Source organism: Bombina bombina, chromosome 3 (assembly GCF_027579735.1).
Source record: "Bombina bombina isolate aBomBom1 chromosome 3, aBomBom1.pri, whole genome shotgun sequence".
NCBI classification, from domain to species: Eukaryota; Metazoa; Chordata; class Amphibia; order Anura; family Bombinatoridae; genus Bombina; species Bombina bombina.
Window position 1 is genome coordinate 473,604,228 of NC_069501.1, and position 23,757 is coordinate 473,627,984.

Below are 23,757 nucleotides of genomic sequence, written 5' to 3' on the forward strand. Positions count from 1 at the left end.
GGTGGCGGCGGGGTCTGGAGCGGCAGATTAGGGGTTAATAATATAATGTAGGTGTCAGCGATGTCGGGGGCGGCAGATTAGGGGTTAATAAATGTAAGATTAGGGGTTTTTAGACTCTGGGTTCATGTTAGGGTGTTAGGTGCAGACATACAATTAATATCCCCATAGGAAACAATGGGGCTGCATTAGGAGCTGAACGCTGCTTTTTTGCAGGTGTTAAGTTTTTTTTCAGCCAGCTCAGCCCCATTGTTTCCTATGGGGAAATCGTGCATGAGCACGTTTAGCCAGCTCACCGCTGACTTAAGCAACACTGGTATTGAGGTGAGATGTGGAGCTAAGTTTTGCTCTCCGCTCACCTGTTTGCGGCTAACGCCAGGTTTAAAAAAACCTGTAATACCAGTGTTGCCTTAAGGGAGTGGTGGGAAAAAAACACGGGCCCTCAAGCTCCATTCGGTGCTTGATAAATGGGCCTCTAAGGATATGTCAAGCCAACAGGTTAAATATTTAAAAAATTCCTGACAGGAAGATAGTTTTATAGATATCTTTCTGTATCTAAATTAATTTACTTTTTTCTTTCTGCAAGAGCATACTGAGGTCGGCACAGGTATGCACGTATCTTAAAGGGATGGTAAAGTCCAAATTAAACTTTCATGATTCAGATAGGGCCTGCAATTTTAGATAACTTTCTAATTTACTTTTATCATCAAATTTGCTTTGTTCTCTTGGTATTCTTAGTTGAAAGCTAAACCTAGGTAGGCTTATATGCTAATTTCTAAGCCCTTGATGGCCGCCTCTGCATTTGACCATTTTTCACAGTTAGAGGACTTTAGTTCATGTGGATAACATTGTGCTCATGCACCTGAAGTTATTTAAGAGTCAGCAATAATTGCCTGAAATGCAAGTCTGTCAAAAGATCTGAGATTAGGAGGCAGTCAGCAGAAGCTTAGATACAAGGTAATTACAGAGGTAAAAAGTATATTTCTATAACAGTAAAATTGGGGAATGGTAAATAAAGGGATTATCTATCTTTTTAAACAATACAATTTTTGGTGTTTACTGTCCCTTTAAGCACTGCACGGCAGCTGCATTTGAAAATAGTTTTTATAACAATGTTTAGGAAAATGATTTTGTTTAGAACACATTTTAAAAACATATTTGCGTGTTTATTGAGGCTGAGTCAGCTTAGTTGACACAAGTTAAGTCATCTTTACTTTCCAAGAATCGCCCCCACACGCACTTTCACTATGACATTGATAAATTAAAGCAGAGTGAGTTTTTCATTCCCACACTCCATTAATCTACACCTAATACGAGAGCTTAGAGTAACATGATAAAATCATAGAAAGAAAAAAAGGAAAATGTAGAAAATTATATATATTTTTTCTCTTCCTAACAGATACTCCTTCGTCCCTTCCCCTGCAGACAATTTCCCTTAATCATTCATAATTATATCTCTGTCAATGCCTCCAGAGCTTTTACATCTCACTCCTCCACATTTGGGGCCTAGATTATGAGTGAAGAACTATTAATAGCGCACGCCCAATAGGGCGATTTTGCACCCATTTGGGTGCACGTTAAAGAAAAGTAAATGCGACCGCAAGAGCAAAATCACATTTAACGCGTGACGGATAGCCCGACTTTAAAGCTCTGGTTAAATGACATGCAAGAAAAAAAAGTGGCACAAAACACCTAAAAAATATATGAAACAGTATAGTTACAATCATATTAACACTATCTGCTAAAAAATTATTGTAAAAAAAAATGTATGAAAAAGTTATAAGGGCTAATATGAGATGTAAAAAAAACAGCAAAAAGGGCTTTTACATATTGATCCATAATTTATTTATTAACATATGTATGTACAGTATATACATATATACATATGTATTTATATGTGTATATACAGTATGTATTTACATACATATAAACACACACACACACACATATATATATATATATATAAATAAATATATACATAAATATGTATGTACAGTATATACATATATACATATGTATTTATATGTGTATATACAGTATGTATTTACATACATATAAACACACACATATATATATATATATATATATATATATATATATATATATATATATATATATATATATATATATATATATATATATATATATATATATATATAAATAAATATATACATAAATATGTATATATTTATTGAAATCTTCCTGTCTAAAGTGCCCGGTCGGGTTAGTGGCGCGTAACTGTGGGTGTTTGGGTTTTTTTTTTGTTTTGCTTTTTAATTCTGCTTCATTGTCTATGGGGACAGTGCAATCTTGCGATTGCAACTTCTCCAGTATTGGTCTTATCACGTGTTGGATAGCGCACAAAAGCATTCATTTCAACCTGTAAAATGAGCGCTACCGGATTTCTGTTGTACTGCTACAGAATAACTCATTATTAGCCAAGTCTTAGGGGCCCAGTCTTAGGGGCCCAGGTTATGGAGCAGCTCTAAAGACCGCTGCTCCATAACCTGTCTGCCTGATCTGAGGAGGCAGACAGAGATCGCATGAAATCAACCCAATCAAATACGATCGGGTTGATTGACACCCCCTGCTAGCAGCTGATTGGCTGTGAATCTGCAGGGGGCGACGTTGCACCAGCAGTTCACAAGAGCTGCTGGTGCAATGCTGAATGCGGAGAGCTTTATTGCTCTCCGCATTCAGCAATGTCTGTCGGACCTGATCTGCTGATCGAATCATGTCGGACAGACATTTTATAAATAGGCCCCTTAATGTTTTTTTTTTTTTTAAACAAATAACATCTTTTTTACTGTAATTATTTTCCAATGGCCAAACTCCATCCACCATTTGCCTTATTTGGAGAAGCCAATCTGGGCTTTAGTCTGCAGACAACAAAGCTATTTACTGTCATAAAGTTAGTTAGTACAAAGTGTATTGTTTTGCAGTTGTTATTTGATGTAGCCAATTAGGGATGGATATGTAGTAGCCTTGAGAAGTCAGCAAAATGCATACTCAGTAGTAGCTGATACCTCAGAAAGTGTGCATATAAAAAGACTGAGGTAAATTTTAAAGTCTCTTTAAAATTAATGTTCTATCTAAATAATGAAAGTTTAATTTTTTACTTTGGTGTCCTTTAATAAGCAATGTCATTGCAGACAAAATTTTCATTTTGGATGTCTGAGAAAATAAATTTCACAGAATATTAATTGGGGACGATTTATCACGGCCCAAATAAGGACATATTACCCCTGTTTCCACGCAAGCCTTCAGCCTTCATACGTTCGGTTGATTGACACCCCCCTGCAAATCTGCAGGGGATGGCATTGCACAAGCAGTTCACCAGAAATGCTTGTGCAATGATAAATGCAGACATCGTATGCTATCGGCATTTATCGATGTCTGGCTGACATGATCGCTACAGCTGATCATGTCTGCCAGATACTTGATAAATCAGCCCCTTAGGCTGCACTATTCAGTTTTTGTTTTGTTTAAAACTAAATAAAAATAGAATTTTCATTAAATATTTACATTGTAATGTAGCTATGTGTGTTTGTCACGTAACTGCATCATGAGCATGTGACTTACTGTGCTACTGAAAAGTATGTTACAATATGGAAGCTTACATAGGAGAATTAAGCACTAGGGATTATTAGAAGACAGGTGTTTAGGGTCCCTTTAACACTCTTGATTCCCAGGACCTGCACTAACTTAAGCCGGGTTCTGGCAAGAAGAAGATTGGGTTAGCATGCTCTCCAGAGCACGTGAAGGTAAGTAATTATCCATTTAAAAAAAATTAAAGGAAACAAATGAATACTGACACATTTTGTCAGTATTTTTCATTTTCTTTAATTTTCTGTAGTACATTCATTTGGATTTTCATTTTTGTTTATGAAATTTTGACGAATGTGCATTCTTTAAAAAAACAAATGCATTTTAAACTGTAGTGGGAAGATCCACTCACCTGCTTTACTAGTAGAGAGCGAAACGCTTTACACAGGAGTGTATTACCGCGTAGGCCAACAAGGCACTGGCCTAGAGCGGCAGCTTGGGAGGGGCGGCACTTTTTGGAGTCTGTCTCCAATCTTCTTATCAAGTGGAGTCTGCAAAAACTATAGCTTAACCTTTTGCAGTGCATTTACTGTGCTCTACATCTCCCTGACAAATGGAGTCCATTTTGCCGTGCATCCACTGTGCTCTACACGTCCCTGACAAATGGAGTCACCTGACCCACCTACCACTCGTCATAACCACAACAATCTCCTTCCCTCAGACACAACCCAGCTGGGGCCCGAGCACAGTAGCAATCAGAGCACAGTAGCCGGGAGGGAGAAACTCGCCCTGAGCGCACAGTAACTACACACCATAAGCTCCTCCCTAACAGCACAGTGACAAGGAGGGAACCGAGGTGGTGGACACGCGGACCAGTGAGTGATAGCCACTCGCAATAAGTAAAGCCAGTTACTAGAACTTGGGGGGGGCAGCCCGGTAAAGCAGCCAGCAGATGGGAGTAACCGGGAGCGGCCACCAGGCAAGCACATCGAGCCGCAACAATCAAGTCCGTAAAGGTACTGATTTAATGTGCATAGTGTTTACTGGTTTGTCTAACGTCAACACGGCCAGGAGGAAATGAATAGAAGACTAAGAGGGCAGTAATTTAAGGTGTTAGGGAAAGATCCCTTATCTACTGTGCAGGACTGGGAAGGGATAAATATTACGTATTAATAATAACCGTATTGAGAGGAATTGTAACCATGTCCCAAACAATTGCAGCACAAACCTGATCAGTGTCAATAGATTGGGGGGGGGGGGATGGAGAATAATGAATATATTATGTTGTAGTGTCACAAACATCTTGGTGTTCTTTCTTGGTTATACCTACTTACTTAAAACCCCACCTTTTCATTACTCCTGTTTGACTCAATGTTACATATGGGGAAAGATCCAATGTGAGTGTGACTGATATAATCTATAATATATATACATATATATATATATATATATAATATATTTATATATACTGTACATATATTTATATGACCTGTGTGTATGCAAGTGTGTTGCAAGTCCAGATTAATATTTCCTAAACAAAAAAGTCATGTTATACCCTGACCAAAAATTATTATGGCCAAAAACAGCCTAAAACCTGTGGGGGGAGGGGGGAGGGGGGGGAGGGGACAGCAGCAGAATTTTCAGTGCCTAGGGCAGCACTAATCCTAAATATGCCACTGGCTTTACATAATACCAAAAACTAAAAAAAAAAACATTTTGAAGGACAAAGAAACAAAGAAAACAGTTGACTAGAATACTAGATTGTACATAGAGTGGCACTTAGAGGAACACTGAACCCAACTTTTTTTTTCTTTCGTGCTTCAGATAGAGCATGCAATTTTAAGCAACTTTCTATTTACTCCTATAATCAATTTTTCTTCGTTCTCTTGCCATCTTTATTTGAAAAAGAACGCATCTAAGCTGAGGAACCAGACAATTTTTGGTTTAGTACCCTGGATAGCACTTGTTTATTGGTGGGTGAATTTATCCACCAATCAGCAAGAACAACCCAAGTTGTTCACCAAAAATGGGCCAGCATCTAAACTTACATTCTTGCTTTTCAAATAAAGATACCAGGAGAATGAAGAAAATTTGATAATAGGAGTAAATTCAAAAGTTGCTTGCTCTATCTGAATAACAAAAGAAACATTTTTGGCTAGATTACGAGTCTTGCGTTAGCCTTAAAAAGCAGCGTTGAGGGGTCCCAATGCTGCTTTTTAACGCCCGCTGGTATTACGAGTCAGGCAGGAGAGGGTCTACCGCTCACTTTTTTTCCGCGATTTTAGCTTACTGCAAATCCCCTTATGTCAATTGCGTATCCTATCTTTTTAATGGGATTTGCCTCCCGCCGGTATTACGATCGCCTGAAAAAGTGAGCAGTAGACCCTCTCCTGGCAAGACTCCTACCGCATATAAAAGTCAGTAGTTAAGAGTTTTATGGGCTAATGCCGGAACATAAAACTCTTAACTAAAGTGCTAAAAAGTACACTAACACCCATAAACTACCTATTAACCCCTAAACCGAGCCCCCCCCCCCCCCCCACATCGGAAACACTTAACTAAAATGTTTAACCCCTAATCTGCCGACCGGACATCGCCACCACTTTAATAAATGTATTAACCCATAAACCGCCACACTCCCGCCTCGCAAACACTAGTTAAATTTTATTAACCCCTAATCTGCCATCACTAACATCGCCGACACCTACCTACATTTATTAACCCCTAATCTGCCGACCCCAAGGTCGCCGCTACTATATTACATTTATTAACCCCTAAATCTAACCCTAACCCTACCCCCCCCTAACTTAAATATAATTTAAATAAAACAAAATTAAATTACTACAATTAAATAAATTAATCCTATTTAAAACTAAATACTTAACTATAAAATAAACCATAACATAGCTACAATATAATTAATAATTACATTGTAGCCATCTTAGGGTTTATTTTAATTTTACAGGCAACTTTGTATTTATTTTATCTAGGTACAATAGTTATTAAATAGTTATTAACTATTTAATAACTACCTAGCTAAAATAAGTACAAAATACCTATAAAATAAACCCTAACCTAAGTTACAATTACACATAACACTACACTATAATTAAACTATTTACCTAAACTACCTACAATTAATTACAATTAAATTAAATAAACTAAATTATGAAAAAACAAACACTAAATTACAGAAAATAAAAAATGAATTACAATTTTTTTAAACTAATTACACCTAATCTAATCCCCCTAATAAAATAAAAAAGGGACTTTTGCAGGGCATTGCCCCAAAGTAATCAGCTCTTTCACCTGTAAAAAAAAATACAATACCCCCCAACATTAAAACCCACCACCCACACACCCAACCCTACTCTAAAACCCACCCAATCCCCCCTTAAAAAAACCTAACACTACCCCCTTGAAGATCACCCTACCTTGAGATGTCTTCACCCAGCCAGGCACAAGTGGTCCTCCAGAGGGTCCGAAGTCTTCATCCTATCCGGCCAGAAGAGGACATCCAGAGCGGCAGAAGGCTTCATCCAGGCATCTTCTATCTTCATCCTTCCGGAGCGGAGCGGGTCCATCTTCAAGACATCTGTCATATTTCTATCAGACCTTGTTCTCTAAGTATCATTTGGCCTCTAGATTCTTGCACCTAAATCGTGATCATCCTTTTTTCTTAGCCTATAAATGAGTAGCTCACTTATTCATACCTGCTTGGAATTTTGTGCCACCTACTCACAGCAGCTGCATTCAAGCCTCTAACCAAGTCAAGGATTTACCGCACATTGAAGCTCCCGGCTCAAGCGTTACGGCTGTGACGTCACACGCCACCGGAACTGCACTCGACATCGGGTGTTCACTAGCTTGCAATTCGCAACTCCGCTCCAAAGAGATTATCTTCTCATTTTCTCATCTCAGTTACGCTAAACCTGCCCAGTCCTTACCGGTAAGTGACAAATCAGCTACTTGTCATAGAAACTTTTCCGGAATCGCTCTGTGCTATTTCTCATGTGATACAAGACCTCCTAAACACTTAATTGTATCTTCTAAAGTGAATACTGTCCTAAAAGCTAAGCTGCCTACTATAAGTAGTGAGGTTCAAATCATGTTCATGTACACAACTATGCTTCATTAGCAAGACAAAGTAACTATCCTTTACAATGTGAACCATGGCATCTTACAGCTGTAATTACACTTGTTAAAAGGGTAACAATTTACTTCTCTACCTCCTCTCTTATTTGTCTACGGTTAGCCTGATTTACTCTGTGCATAGAAATAAATTCTACCATCTCAGTTGCTAAATCAGCATTACCGGAAATTATATGAACGGTGAATGTAAGAGCACTATAATTCTTTTCTGCTGTTCCCCCTCTGCATATAGTGTTCAACATTCCCCATTCTACACATAATATTAACCTGCAGTTGAGGTCTTTTATTTAGTTTAACCCCTTCTATTTTAGGGAATAACGCCTAGGCATTACAACATCCGACGCGGAGCATCCTCTTCATCCAACGGCCGACGATTGAATGACTAGTCCTTTAAGTGACGTCATCCAAGATTGCGTCCCTTGAATTCCGATTGGCTGATAGAATCCTATCAGCCAATCGGAATTAAGGTAGGAAAAATCCTATTGGCTGATGCAATCAGCCAATTGAATTGAAGTTCAATCCTATTGGCTGATCCAATCAGCCAATAGGATTGAGCTTGCATTCTATTGGCTGTTCCAATCAGCTAATAGGATTTTTCCTACCTTAATTTCCGATTGGCTGATAGGATTCTATCAGCTAATCGGAATTCAAGGGACGCCATATTGGATGACGTCACTTAAAGGACTAGTCATTCAATCGTCGGCCGTCGGATGAAGAGGATGCTCTGCGTCGGATGTCTTGAAGATGGACCCGCTCCGCTCCGGAAGGATGAAGATAGAAGATGCCGCCTGGATGAAGCCTTCTGCAGGTCTGGATGTCCCCTTCTGGCCAGATAGGTTGAAGACTTCGGACCCTCTGGAGGACCACTTGTGCCTGGCTGGGTGAAGAGGTAGGGTGATCTCAAGGTAGGGTGATTTTCAAGGGGGTAGTGTTAGGTTTTTTTAAGGGGGATTGGGTGGGTTTTAGAGTAGGGTTGGGTGTGTGGTTGGTGGGCTTTAATGTTGGGGGGTATTGTATTTTTTTTTACAGGTGAAAGAGCTGATTACTTTGGGGCAATGCCCGGCAAAAGGCCCTTTTAAGGGCTATTTGTAATTTAGTATAGGGTAGGGAATTTTATTATTTTGGGGGGCTTTTTTATTTTATTAGAGGGATTAGATTAGGTGTAATTAGTTTAAAAAAATTGTAATTCTTATTTTATTTTCTGTAATTTAGTGGTTTTTTTCGTAATTTAGTTTATTTTATTTAATTGTAATTAATTGTAGGTAGTTTAGGGAATTAGTTTAATTATAGTGTAGTGTTAGGTGTAATTGTAACTTAGGTTAGGGTTTATTTTACAGGTACTTTTGTACTTATTTTAGCAAGGTATTTATTAAATAGTTAATAACTATTTAATAACTATTATACCTAGTTAAAATAAATACAAAGTTGCCTGTAAAATAAATAGAAATCCTAAGCTAGCTACAATGTAACTATTAGTTATATTGTAGCTAGCTAAGGGTTTATTTTATAGGTAAGTATTTAGTTTTAAAAAGGAATAATTTATTTAATTGTAGTAAATTTATTTAGATTTTTTAAAATTATATTTAAGTTAGGGGGGTGTTAGGGTTCGGGTTAGACTTAGGTTTAGGGGTTAATACATTTATTATAGTGGCGGTGATGTTGGCGGCGGCAGATTAGGGGTTAATACATTTTATATAGTTGCAGCGATATTGGGGGGGCAGATTAGGGGTTAATAACTATAATGTAGGTGTCGGCGATGTTGGGGGCAGTAGATTAGGGGTTCAAGAGTATAATGTAGGTGGCGGCGGTGTCCGGAGCGGCAGATTAGGGGTTAATTATATAATGTAGGTGTCAGTGATAGCGGGGGCGGCAGATTAGGGGTTAATAAGTGTAAGATTAGGGGTGTTTAGACTCGGGGTTCATGTTAGGGTGTTAGGTGCAGACATAAAATTAATTTCCCCATAGGAAACAATGGGCTGCGTTAGGAGCTGAACGCTGCTTTTTTGTTTTTTTTTCAGGTTTTTTTTCAGCCAGCTCAGCCCCATTGTTTCCTATGGGGAAATTGTGCACGTTTTGCCAGCTTACCGCTACCGTAAGCAACGCTGGTATTGAGGTGAGATGTGGAGCTAAATTTTGCTCAACGCTCACTTTTCTGAGGCTAACGCCGGCTTGAAGAAAACTCGTAATACCAGCGTTGGCTTAAGTGAGTGGTAAGAAAAAAAGGCTCGTTAGCAACGCACCCCTGTTACCGCAAAACTCGTAATCTCGCCGTTTGGGTTTAGTGACCCTTTAAGAGTGATATCATGTCTTGCATGTTATTTTTTGGGCAAAAAACAAGTATTCTAAATTGTGTAGGACTAAACTAGGGTGACCAGACATCCAGTTTTTAACAAAGTTTTTGAAGGGTTGTCCCATTATTTATTTTATCATTACCGTTTACTTATTTTTTTTTTATTATATATGCAAAACACTCACCTTGGTATTATACTTTTGTCCAATCTCAGTGCTATGGCAGGCAATATCTGCAGCTGTTTGTAGCTCTGCAGCTGTAAAAACTACAGTTCCCTTTATGCTGTGGTGGTGCACAAGTGCCAAAGGAGACGGGAAAGGTCTCTATGTATTTTATTGTGAAGTGATATCTGTGGTGATTATTATATGCGTCAGGGTGTGTGAGAGGTAGAAAAAACACTTTTTTAAAATATAAAATAAAAAGGGCCATAAATAGATGTAGTCTTCTGCCTAACCAACTTAAAAAGGCACTAGTTATGACTGGTATGAATTAAGAGTTGGTTATGGCCGGTATATATCGTTATCTGTATGTTTTCAGCAATGCTGCATGTGAAGTTGTTTATTAATAACAGGGATAATATCGGCAGCTATTAGGCTAGTCTAATAATTCACCCTTATCCTTTTAAGTATGTTACGTGCTATGAAATGGAAGTGTCCCTTGTTTTTACCCCTCAAATGTGGTTACCATAGACTAAAGCACCAATACAGGTATACCTCACTTTACAGCGCTTCTCTAATACAGTGCGTTGTGGAGCTGAAGTTCAACCTCCAATGATTTTGAAACAGTGCTGTCATCATCGTGGGATTGCGAAAAAAGTGACTGGCACCATTTTGTTATGCTTAGTTCACTCTGTTTACAGCATAACAGTGCAATCTGTGTTATAGTCTGGCAAATTTTACTACAGTAATTGTCACTATTTTACAGGTACAGTATTTATTGAATACTAATTGAATACTGTGCAGTGCTAGTGTTAACCTAAATGTAGCACTATTGCACTTCTAATATATTTTAGTTCAAACATGTTTTCAAGTCTTTAAACACACTGACAAGTGGAAAGAAAGCTAAAATTGCTTTGTTTCACTTTAAGGTGGTTTTCACTTTACAGTGGGGCTCCAGTCCCTAAACAGCTGTATTGGCAGGGTATACCTGTATGTGAACTCATTGAGAGCTTGTAATGGCTATAGCTGATGGGTTTGTTGGTACAGGTACTAAACCATTTATCCAAACTGCTTAGGACCGAAAAGGTTTGGATTTTGGAATAGTTTGGATTTCGGAACATTTGTATATTTGCATTTGTAAAATGGGACAGCTTTGAGAGGGGATTGGACTAAGGGTCCGATTTTTCATTGTCTGTCCAACATGATACGATGTAGCGTATCATGTCCGACAGACATCGCTGAATGCCGACAGCATACGCTGTCAGCATTTGACATTGCACAAGCAGTTCTGGTGAACTGCTTGTGCAATGCTGCCCCCTGCAGATTCACAGGGGGTGTCAATCAACCCGATCGTATAGGATCGGGCGGATTGATGTCCGCAGCCTCAGAGAAAGCAAACCAGTTAAGGAGCAGCGGTCTTAAGACTGCTGCATCATAACTGCTGTTTCCGGCGAGCCTGAAGGATCGCGTGGAAGCAGGGGCAACAGGGGCCATTCGGAGCTTGATAAATCTGCTCGTAAGTGTGAACAGAATATCTTATGTCATTTAGGCAATATTTTTCATGTCATAATACAGCTTATACATGAAACCTAAAGGTAGTTTTATATCATTTTTAGTAGGGTTGCACCGATACCAAGTATTTGCATAAGTACTTGTACTCGTGTAAATGCACCGATACTTAAACCGATACCTACACTTCCTACCCATATGCTATCAAACTGCATGTTCAAACTGCATGTTCTCATTTCATTTTAAGCTGGAGTGGAGACTAAAACTAAAAATTGTTAACTATTGTTCTGCCAATACAAATTGTTGTTATTTGTATTATTGTAGGAAAGATCACTGTACCTTGTTCAGACAAACCCCTGAAGTACTGGGCAGTTAAAGGGACACTGAACCCAAATTTTTTCTTTTGTGATTCAGATAGAGCATGACATTTTAAGAATTTTTTTAATTTACTCCTATTATCAAACTTTCTTTATTCTCTTGGTATCTTTATTTGAAATGCAAGAATGTAAGTTTAGATGCCGGCCCATTTTTGGTGAACAACCTGGGTTGTTCTTGCTGATTGGTGGATAAATTCATCCACCAATAAAAAGTGCTGTCCAAAGTCCTAAACCAAAAAAAAGCTTAGCTGCCTTCTTTTTCAAATAAAGGTAGCAAAAGAACAAAGAATAATTGATAATAGGCGTAAATTAGAACGTTGCTTAAAATGTCATGCTCTATCTGAATCACACAAAAAAAAAAATTGGGTTCAGTGTCCCTTTAAGAAACTGAGATTTCCAGCACTGGCTAAAATGGCCCAAAAATATCTTTCTGCCCTATGCAGTAGTGTGGAAAGTGAAAGACTGTTCAACTTAGAGTCAAACCTCCTTACTGATAGCAAAAACAGACTAATAGCTGAACATGCAGAGATGCTTCTGTTCTGTTCCTTAAAAAGAACTTGCCACTAACTTTTGAAAAATTATTCTTATTGCTTGATTGCCTTTTTTACTGCTAGTTCTCATCTTGCACAATTATGTTCAAAACATACTGTACTCTGAGGAACATCCATACCCTTAAATTATATAATTGCAGGAAGAGTACTCATAGGACACATTAAGTTAATTCCAATGAACACTCATCCTGCAATTATAGGACTAGATTTAGATTACATTTGATTGGTAAGCTTTACCAATGCTCTGTTCACATTTCCAATTCCATAGACTTTAAAAGGACAGTCTAGTATAAATTAAACTTTCATTATTCAGATAGGACTTGTAATTTTAATCCACTTTCCAATTTACTTTTATCATCAAATTTGTTTTTTTCTGTTGGTATTTAAACTAAACATAGGTAGGGTCATATGCTAATTTCTAAGCCTTTGAGGGCTGCCTCTTATCACAGGCTTTTTAAATCTCTTTTCAACACAAAGAGACAGAAAGTACACGTGGGCCATATAGATAACACTGTGTTCAGGCACAGGGGGTTATTTAAGATTTAGCACAAAACAATGCTAAATTTAAGACAATAGATAATAAACAGTCACAGTCATGTGATCAGGGGGCTGGAAGAAGGTTCCTAGAAACAAGGTAATTACAGAGGTAAAAAGTATATTAATATAACCGTGTTGGTTGTGCAAAACTGGGGAATGGGTAATAAAGGGATTATCTATCTTTTAAAACAATAACAATTCTATGGTAGACTGTCCCTTTAAAGGAGTAGGACATGTAATGAGATCATTGGTATAGCTTGACAGTCAAATGTAATCTAGCCCATAGTGTTGTTCCCCATAATTAAACAGTGCACTGTTCTATTTTTTTACTGTATTGCACTTTTGGTTGGTTGTAATTTTATATTTGTTATTTATTGTTGTTGTTATTAATATAGTTATTGTAATTCTGTGAACTTTGTGACAAATAAAACTGTCATTATTTCATAATGTCTTTTGAGTTACAGTCCTTCATAATTATAAAGAAGGAATCTTAAATAGATGAAATTGACAATCACGCTAACACATTTTCCGGGTAGTTCCGGTACAGAACACAGAGGCATGATGGTACTTGTAGTTATTTAGACAAGCCCTTTTCAGATATAAAACAACACGAAATTGACAATCACGCCAATACATTTTCCGGGCATTTCCGGTACAGAACACAGAGGTATTATGGTTCCTGTAGTCATTAGACTAGTAGCACACGAACCAATCATACACCTTATGTGATACAAGCCTCCTTAAGATTATCTGTAATTGGTCAAGGAGCGATCACCCACGGAGTTTGTTTACACCTATACATTTGCAACTATCTCACAATCGACACATAATTATTTAAATCTAATTTCACAGTCAACAATATTAGGGTTATAGTCCATGGGGTATTATTTAAGTTAACTGACTACTAAACACAAATTATAATAATCTTTTAATTAGAGCAACAAGTGGGAGTTTTTGGAAAGGAAAGGTATGATTGGTTTATGTGAAGGAAGGGGAGGGTTGATTGCAAACATATGGTTACTGATCCCTATATAAAGGGGATTCAAACAGTCTTAGAGTATACAAGCCTGATGAAACAGGGTCTTCCCTGAGAAACGCGTCGCTATTATCTCTGCATATACAAGGAGACTTGCCTTTTAACACACCCAGCTGTAATTCGTTGCACTGATGGTATTTTTATTTTTGGAACAATAAAATACTTGGAATTTTTTTACAAATCTGGTGTTTGTGTGGCATTTCCCTTGCCAGTAACCATAGGGCTGTTTAGCCTTCCTCCCCTCTTGACTTATATTCCATTCTGTTGAAAGTGACCCAGATAAGGGTTGATGTTGTGATATCCACGACAACTATAGGACATCTCGACGGGGATTCCCTGGTACAGCCAGCTGGTTTGCTGTTAAATACCAGCCTGCCCCTATAGGCACAAGAGAGTGCCTTCACGTTTGTGAGTATCCTGTATCTCATTTGCTTGGATATTGTCAGCTTTGATTGATCTACACATGTGGCACCTCTGTTTCTGTTTTCCTTACAGTTAACCATTTTTTGAAGCTACACCATCGTTTGGGTGAAGACCGAGAGCTGCCTTTCCTATTTCTGGATTTTGTTGGACTTCATTTGAACTTTTCTATTACCAGATTGACCACTTGTTACGTCTGTATATATATATTATTATTAATTTTTTTCTCTTTTACATTTTTTAACTTATAATTTTATTCTTCCATTTTATATATATGGTGTGATTAGTGGCACACTGATTTTATCACTTTTCAGTGGCACACTGGTTTTATCATTTCTTCACCTCTAGTTACTAGCGCCTCCTATAGGGGACTTGTGGTATTAATATTAGTATCACAAATATCCCTTAATATATCTTAAATAGTCTGTATTGTGCTTTGTAAACTGTCACATGACAGTAAAAAAAAGTATTGGTAATTGGTATCGGCGAGTATTTGAAAACAAGTATCGGTACTTGTACTCAGTCTTAAAAAAATGGTATCGGTGCAACCCTAATTTTTAGTACTTTTGTATACATAGTACCCTCAGAAACATAGTACAATACTGGAATCAGAAAGATAATACAGGCATACTTGATTTTTTTGCGTTTCACAGAAATTGCTCTTTTTTTCTTTGAAGGTTTGTGGAACCCTGTGTCGAACAAGTTTATCGGCACCATTTTTCAAACACATATAAACATATAAACACATAAATACACATGAATACATCTATATATATACAGTATATATATATATATATATATATATATATATATATATATATAAATCATCCAAGTAAATGCACTCTCAGGTCTTTTCAAATAGGTTCTTTTAATGGAACGTTTTCGGGGTTCACAACCCCTTCATCAGCATAAACAAACAGTCAAATATCACACAATTTATAGTATGTCAAAATAGTGTCTCACCAAACAAATTTGCTTTCAAAAGTGCGCCAAATACCGAGTGTGGAACGCATCTTGCGTTCCACCGTGATCATGCCAACCGGAAGTGATGTCACTTCCGGTTTCGCGACATGATAGAAACATATCAACATTACTTTGTTTTGTAATTAATAACACATTGTGGTGTACCCAAAATTATCAAAGAGGCAACTTAAGAATAGTGCCAACAAACAAAAATGATTGCCAGTGATCTGTACATACAATATTCTAGTGTATATTAATCGTCATCTTAACCGTAACTATGGTTACGAGACATCAATCAGTGATTGAATTTATATAGTGGGAAATTTCACTCGTGCAACAAATATGTGCAATGACATGACTGGCTACTAATCTTTTAGCAATATTCTGTGTCATGTCAATTAGCCGCTATGCATAATAATATATACATAGATACGTTAAAAACAGAAAACTAAATATAAAAATAAACAATGAACTTAACAAAGTGGCTGTTCTTGCTAAGACTGATTATCAAAACATGTAGCAATGTGCATTGCCTACTGCAAAGTATATATACTTTATACAAACAGTGTATCAAAAAGTCGTGTTGCAACATTATTATGTTGCAAATTGCCCTAAATGTAAACATGTATATGGGAGATGTGCTGTGGCTGTTTTGCGTACGGTTTGTTATATTAGCATTCAACCTTAGCCTATTTGAAAGTACATCTATATCCCTCAGATATTTAAGCCACTGTGACAAATTCACTAAATGATATAGTTAAGTTTCAAAGGCTTTCTAATTTAGCATATTAGGACAACGAGCAATATATTAAGTCGTGACCAACATTATTGTATATAGAGTAAAGTAGGAGTGGGAGAAAGATTCCGTGAGCGGGGATACAAACCTTCCATTATCCAAGAAAACTTGAGTGCAGCATCTTCACTCACTCAAGAACAACTTATCAAGCCCACACCCAAGAAGGACACGAGTAACAACCTTATTATGACCACTACTTTTACCCCAACTACTAAGAATACAGGACGCATCTTACATCAACATTGGCCTATTATGACATCAGACCCGAAGTTAACATTTACCAGACAGGTACAACCAATGGTGGGCTTCAAGAGGGGTATTAACCTCAAAGACCTCTTGATGCGCACAGATCAAAGAGCTAGCTACACCACAGGGACTAAAACAAACATCAAAGGATCATACAAATGTTTGGGCTGCACTACGTGCAATGGGTTGGTCAGTACTAAAACTTTCCATCATCCTCACACCAATAGGAGGTACGTGATCAAGCATTCCATCACATGCACTACAACACACGTGGTGTACCTTCTCTTTTGCCCATGTTCTTGCTTTGACGTGGGTAAAACCACAGGCACGTTACGGGAACGAATGGCAAACCATAGGTACGCAATTAGATCGGCACTTAAACAGGGGGATTCTGACCAACCAGTTGCACGCCATTGTGTTAAACAAGGCCATGCGGTATCTTCAATCCGATATGTCCTCATCGACCATATACCCCCGCTTGATCGGGGAGGGGATAGGAGCAAGATACTACTCAAACGGGAAGCCCAATGGATTTTTAAATTGGGGACTATCCATCCAGGCGGATTAAACACCACCCCAGATTTCAAAAATCTTATCTAAGGGTATATGATAGTGCTACATGCTTGGGGTATAACCTGGGGTCATTGTGGCTACGTGTAGCTCCCAGCCCCATGGCTCTTCTGAGCGATGTGGACTGGGTACTTACGACACACCAGGGTGGAGGAATTTACCCCCCATCTTGGCTGTGGAAGCCTGGTCTCTAAGGTGAAATTACCCAATTTCGAACTTTACACCTTTAATTGGGACTTATAACAACCTAGCAACATAACACCAAGAAGCCCCAAGATGAAATGTCCTTATGGGTCCACATTGGGTCATCTATATGTTGGACATTGTTACCTGAATCATGATGGAGTCACGAGATATTAATCTCTTGATATTGTATTGATATATTTATATACACCACATAATGTACACATATAACCTTTGGGGTACTTTACTCTATATACAATAATGTTGGTCACGACTTAATATATTGCTCGTTGTCCTAATATGCTAAATTAGAAAGCCTTTGAAACTTAACTATATCATTTAGTGAATTTGTCACAGTGGCTTAAATATCTGAGGGATATAGATGTACTTTCAAATAGGCTAAGGTTGAATGCTAATATAACAAACCGTACGCAAAACAGCCACAGCACATCTCCCATATACATGTTTACATTTAGGGCAATTTGCAACATAATAATGTTGCAACACGACTTTTTGATACACTGTTTGTATAAAGTATATATACTTTGCAGTAGGCAATGCACATTGCTACATGTTTTGATAATCAGTCTTAGCAAGAACAGCCACTTTGTTAAGTTCATTGTTTATTTTTATATTTAGTTTTCTGTTTTTAACGTATCTATGTATATATTATTATGCATAGCGGCTAATTGACATGACACAGAATATTGCTAAAAGATTAGTAGCCAGTCATGTCATTGCACATATTTGTTGCACAAGTGAAATTTCCCACTATATAAATTCAATCACTGATTGATGTCTCGTAACCATAGTTACGGTTAAGATGACGATTAATATACACTAGAATATTGTATGTACAGATCACTGGCAATCATTTTTGTTTGTTGGCACTATTCTTAAGTTGCCTCTTTGATAATTTTGGGTACACCACAATGTGTTATTAATTACAAAACAAAGTAATGTTGATATGTTTCTATCATGTCGCGAAACCGGAAGTGACATCACTTCCGGTTGGCATGATCACGGTGGAACGCAAGATGCGTTCCACACTCGGTATTTGGCGCACTTTTGAAAGCAAATTTGTTTGGTGAGACACTATTTTGACATACTATAAATTGTGTGATATTTGACTGTTTGTTTATGCTGATGAAGGGGTTGTGAACCCCGAAAACGTTCCATTAAAAGAACCTATTTGAAAAGACCTGAGAGTGCATTTACTTGGATGATTTATATTACATATTTCTGCACCCAGGCGGTTGATACTTGGAGGGTAGAGCTGGAAATTGTTTGTATACTATATATATATATATATATATATATATATATATATATATATATATATATATATATATATATATATATATATATATATAAATATATATATATATATATATATATATATATATATATACACACACACCACCACCAGCAAAAAGATTGTGGGCCGGATTTAACAAGCAGTGGATGAATCTGCCCGAAGTTTCCAGCTCACCGGAAACTGAAGTCAAGAAACAACAGTCGTAAGACTGCTGCTCCTTAACTTGTCTGCCACCTTTTAGGTGGCAGACTGCAATCATCCCGATCCAATACGATCGGCATTTTTTAGCAATAAAGTATTTTTAATTAAGGTATGTACATTGTTTTCATATACATAATACTAATAAACTACAGTATAGTATAAAAATAGTTTTATATGCACTGGGAAACAAAAAAATTGTGAATCACTTTATTGCTATATTCACTTTATTGCGTTGGTCTAGAACTAAACCCTCAATACTCTGAGGTACACCTGTAGTTGTTGTTTTAATAAAAAAAAAGAGAAGCATTTGCTTTTTAGAGTTTAAAAACCAAACCAAAGACACAGAGAAGATCATGACTTACTGTCAGGAAAAATTTGTACTTTTTAATAGATGTATTTTAAAAAAAGAATATTGATGAAAAAGTCTGGATTTTAAAATAATTCTGGATTTTGGAATTCCGGATTTTTGGATTTGTACCTGTAATTCTGTATTCTCTAAGCGTAACATATTATTAAATACAGTAACTTCAAACAAAATGACACCATCACAGTAACTTCTTTTCTTTTGCTATTTTTTTCTAGCATATTATGGTAGACCTTTATTAGTAGCATCTAGTAGTATTTCTACATAGCTTTATATTATAGTAACCTCTTGACTACATGGTATTTGGAGAAACCAAATAATACCATTTAATTTTCCATTCTAATCCATCTGAATTCATTCAAAATCCAAATTCAAATCCATCCAATCATATGGTGCCTAGAGTAATTTTGTAAGCCATTCTAATACATTAGAACTGCCACTGAAAAAAAACAAACACTGAATTACAAATGATATAGCAGAAAAATGTAATTAAACACACAAAGTGATAACAGATATGCAAGGCTTTTTTATGGGGATTTCTGTAAATAATTCCACAGATCTTTAGATAAGCAAAAGATTTACAGTCTAAGGGAAAATAAAATACCACTAATTCATTATTGAAGATGATTGCGTATTATGAAGGAAAGCAAGTGGTTTCACTTAAGGGGATATAAAACCCACATTTTTTTTCAGATAGCACATTACATTTTAAATAACTTACCAGTTTACTTTTATCATGTTACTGTCTTGATATTCTTTGTTTAAAGGGACAGTCTACTCCATCATTTGTATTGTTTAAAAAGATAAATAATCCCTTTATTACCCATTCCCCAATTTTGCACATCCAACACGGTTATATTAAAGGGACACTGAACCCAAATTTTTTCTTTTGTGATTCAGATAGAGCATGACATTTTAATCAACTTTCTAATTTACTCCTATTATCAAATTTTCTTTATTCTCTTGGTATCTTTATTTGAAATGCAAGAATGTAAGTTTAGATGCCGGCCCATTTTTGGTGAGCAACCTGGGTGTCCTTGCTGATTGGTGGATAAATTCATCCACCAATAAAAAAGTGCCATACAGAGTTCTGAACCAAGAAAAAAGCTTAAATGTATTCTTTTACAAATAAAGATAGCAAGAGAACGAAGAAAAATTGATAATAGGAGTAAATTAGAAAGTTTCTTAAAATTGCATGCTCTATCTGAATCATGAAAGAAAAAAATTGCGTTCAGTGTCCCTTTAATATACTTTTTACCTCTGTGATTGTCTTGTATCTAAGCTTCTGCAGACTGCCCCCTTATCTCAGTTCTTTTGACAGACTTGCATTTTAGCCAATCAGTACTGACTCATAAATAACTCCACATGAATGAGCACAATGTTATCTATATAGCACACATGAACTAGCACTGTCTAGCTGTGAAAAATTGTAAAAATACATTAAGATAAGCAGCCTTCAAGGACTTAGAAATTAGCATATGAACCTTCCTGGGTTTAGCTTTCAACAACGAATACCAAGAGAACAAAGCAAATTTGATGATAAAAGTAAATTGGAACATTGTTTAGAATTGCATGCCCTATCTGAATTATAAAAATCAAAAAATAGGGGGGCGGAGCCAAGCCTTGCTGGGACATGGCTGCTTTTCTGTGAAGCTCCGGAGCTGTTGCTGCTCAAATTCTAGGAGCTGATATGGTGGGGACCTAATTCGCCTCTTATTCCTAACCTTAACAACCTGTGTCAGACAAGGGGTGACCCTGGCCCCCTTCTTCAATCCCTCCTCTCTCTCCCATCCGACCCTCTCCCGGCAAACTTCAGAGGACCAGATCAGCCCGGTCGCCATCTTGGGCCGGATCGCACTTCAATCTCAACCTGCACTACTGCCTTCAAGGGAGACAAGCCCAACACCCATCAACAGAACTAAGATACCGGACCCTATACCTCCAATCTAGGAGGCCGCACGCTGAAAATCACTATCACTCACCCTCTATATTCTGGCGGAGCATGCCGCTGTCTGAGCCGCGTCATTCCCACGTGGCGGGCCGTTAGCCTGAAAGACCGAACGGTAACATAAAGATCCAAGCTGCAGCCACCGGATCATTTGAATAGCGACACTGCCTACAGGTACCATTCTATTAAACGGGCTGGGAGAGAGGGGGATTTGAACTTTTTACACGCACGTAAACAAGCCTGAGGGCATTAAACAGAGTGGCCTGAAACACTTATGGGCCTACAAAATTAACGATCTCTACACAGGGCAAACTGCATCAAGTTTTATAAAGCAATCTGACAAAACTAGAGGTATTTGAAAGACCCTAACCCACGTATTGTTAATACTTAAAAAAGCTGTGTTGTCCCTGCAGCCCTGAACTGATTTGCTAAGGAAAAAGAGACATTTATTCAAATACAGGACTGTTATAAGTAGCTGCTCATTACAAGTTACTAACGAACCATATTAGATCTTCCTCATCCATCATACCCTAACTGGTGTATACATAATAAACACGAATACAAGAGCATACAGACTTATGCACAGTTCCTATACATCTGTAATACCCTTGAATTTCAAGAACACAGTTTATTAACTCCAGCTGACTTTTCACACAAAAGTTAATACCTAACATACTCTAAACAACTTGCAAAAAATCCTTTGGGTGGAACTAAAAGCCCTGCAACCCCTACATTGATTAAACTGAACAGTAAAAGATGTCGCAACGCAAAGGGCCCAAACCAGATAAATGTAACAAAGTTATGGCAACTACCCCATCAGTATCTACATTCTTTCAATCTTCTGAGGTTAACCCAGCAGAGCTCACACAATCACAAGAGCAATCCCCAACTGATGTGCCAAAAGAATATACCCCCTCACAATATAAATCTTTATTGACTTTGCCATCACAAATTGCAGATTTACCCTCTAAATCAGACTTTGAATCACTGAAGTCCTTCATAAAAGGTGAAATGAGAGACCTGAAAAAGGACTTGAATGACATGAGTTCAAGGCTTGACTATATTGAAGAAGGCCAGGAGGCCCTCAATACCATGGTTAGTTCTAATTCCCAACAACTCTCCATTCAGGACTCAATGGTCCAGGCCTTACAAGAAAAACTTGAGGACCTGGATAATCGTGGGAGACGAAATAACCTCAGGATTAGAGGTATACCTGAGGAGATCTCAACGGAGCAACTAAAATCATATGTCACAGAACTTTTCCATTTCCTAAATCCTAGAGCATCTCCGCTACTAAATGACGAAATAGAACGGATACACAGAGCCCTAAGACCTCTACCTAAGCCTCCGGCTCCACCTAGGGATGTGATTCTCAGATTCCTGCGGTACACCATTAAGGAAGAAATTTGGCAAATAGCGAGAACTAGAAGATCTATAAGCTTTAAGGACCATACTATACAAATTTTTCAAGATCTATGCCCACAGACCATTCAGAGGAGAAGAGAAATCAGGTTCCTTACTAAAGCCCTTCAGGACCATAATATTAGATACCGCTGGGGATTCCCATTTAGCCTGATTATCAATCACAATGGCTCACAGATCATCTATAAAACATTTCAAGATCTGGATGAAGTATCCAAGAAACTGAACATTAATATTGAACCCCCCGACGAAGATGTTCTTGAAACCTTAAAAAGACCTACAGACAAAATTAAAGACACACCCAAGGAGCAACGATCACAATGGAGCAAAGTTCAATCTAAGAGAAGAAAGACTGACAATACAGCTTCAGGACCCTCAAGATCTCAGGACCCCTAGCCTTTATACTATCTGGTAATCAATGCCAGGTGAAAATGTTTTTTTTTTTTCCCCACCGTAGCAGATACAGGACTGTTCCCGGACGTAAGAGGTGTGGTAAGATTAACATTTTACTAAAATAATTGTAAGTTCACACACGAGACTATCACTGCTATGGCCCAGTTATACGTGGCTTCTGGCACATTGTTCTATTACCAATAGACTTTTTTTGTTGCCACTAGAACTAATCCTAAGTACCTTTGCCGGATTGGAGTTCAGCTCCTAATATATTATCTCAGTTTGAACTGGACTTTAATGTTAGTAGAGTATTAATGACAATGTGTTTATGATCTGTATGACCCTCACTTACTCTCGCTGATAATCTTTCCCCCCTTACATCTTCCTCAGACCTCTTTTATACCCACCTACCTCTTCTCTATCTTCTCATACCTATACCCTCTTTACAGGTCCCCACCTGAAACTCCAAATACTATTTAGCTATCGACTATGAGCTTCAGGCAACACCAATCCTTCCCCAAATAAGGTGTACAAACACACGAATACACTCTATGTTGGTTTAGTGTGTTGTTTTTGTTTATTTTTCTTAACTATGTTTACACAGATTTTTATTAAGATACCTCATGCTGTCTATAAGCAAATGTTCAATTATGCTCTGCTATGCAACCTTGAAATGTGTCTACTATTTGTAATGTCTTACAAGCTAAAATATTTTAATGTTGATAGATAAGTGTCATTTTAAACTAATCTCCCATAATGTGAAAGGGCTCAATATTCCCC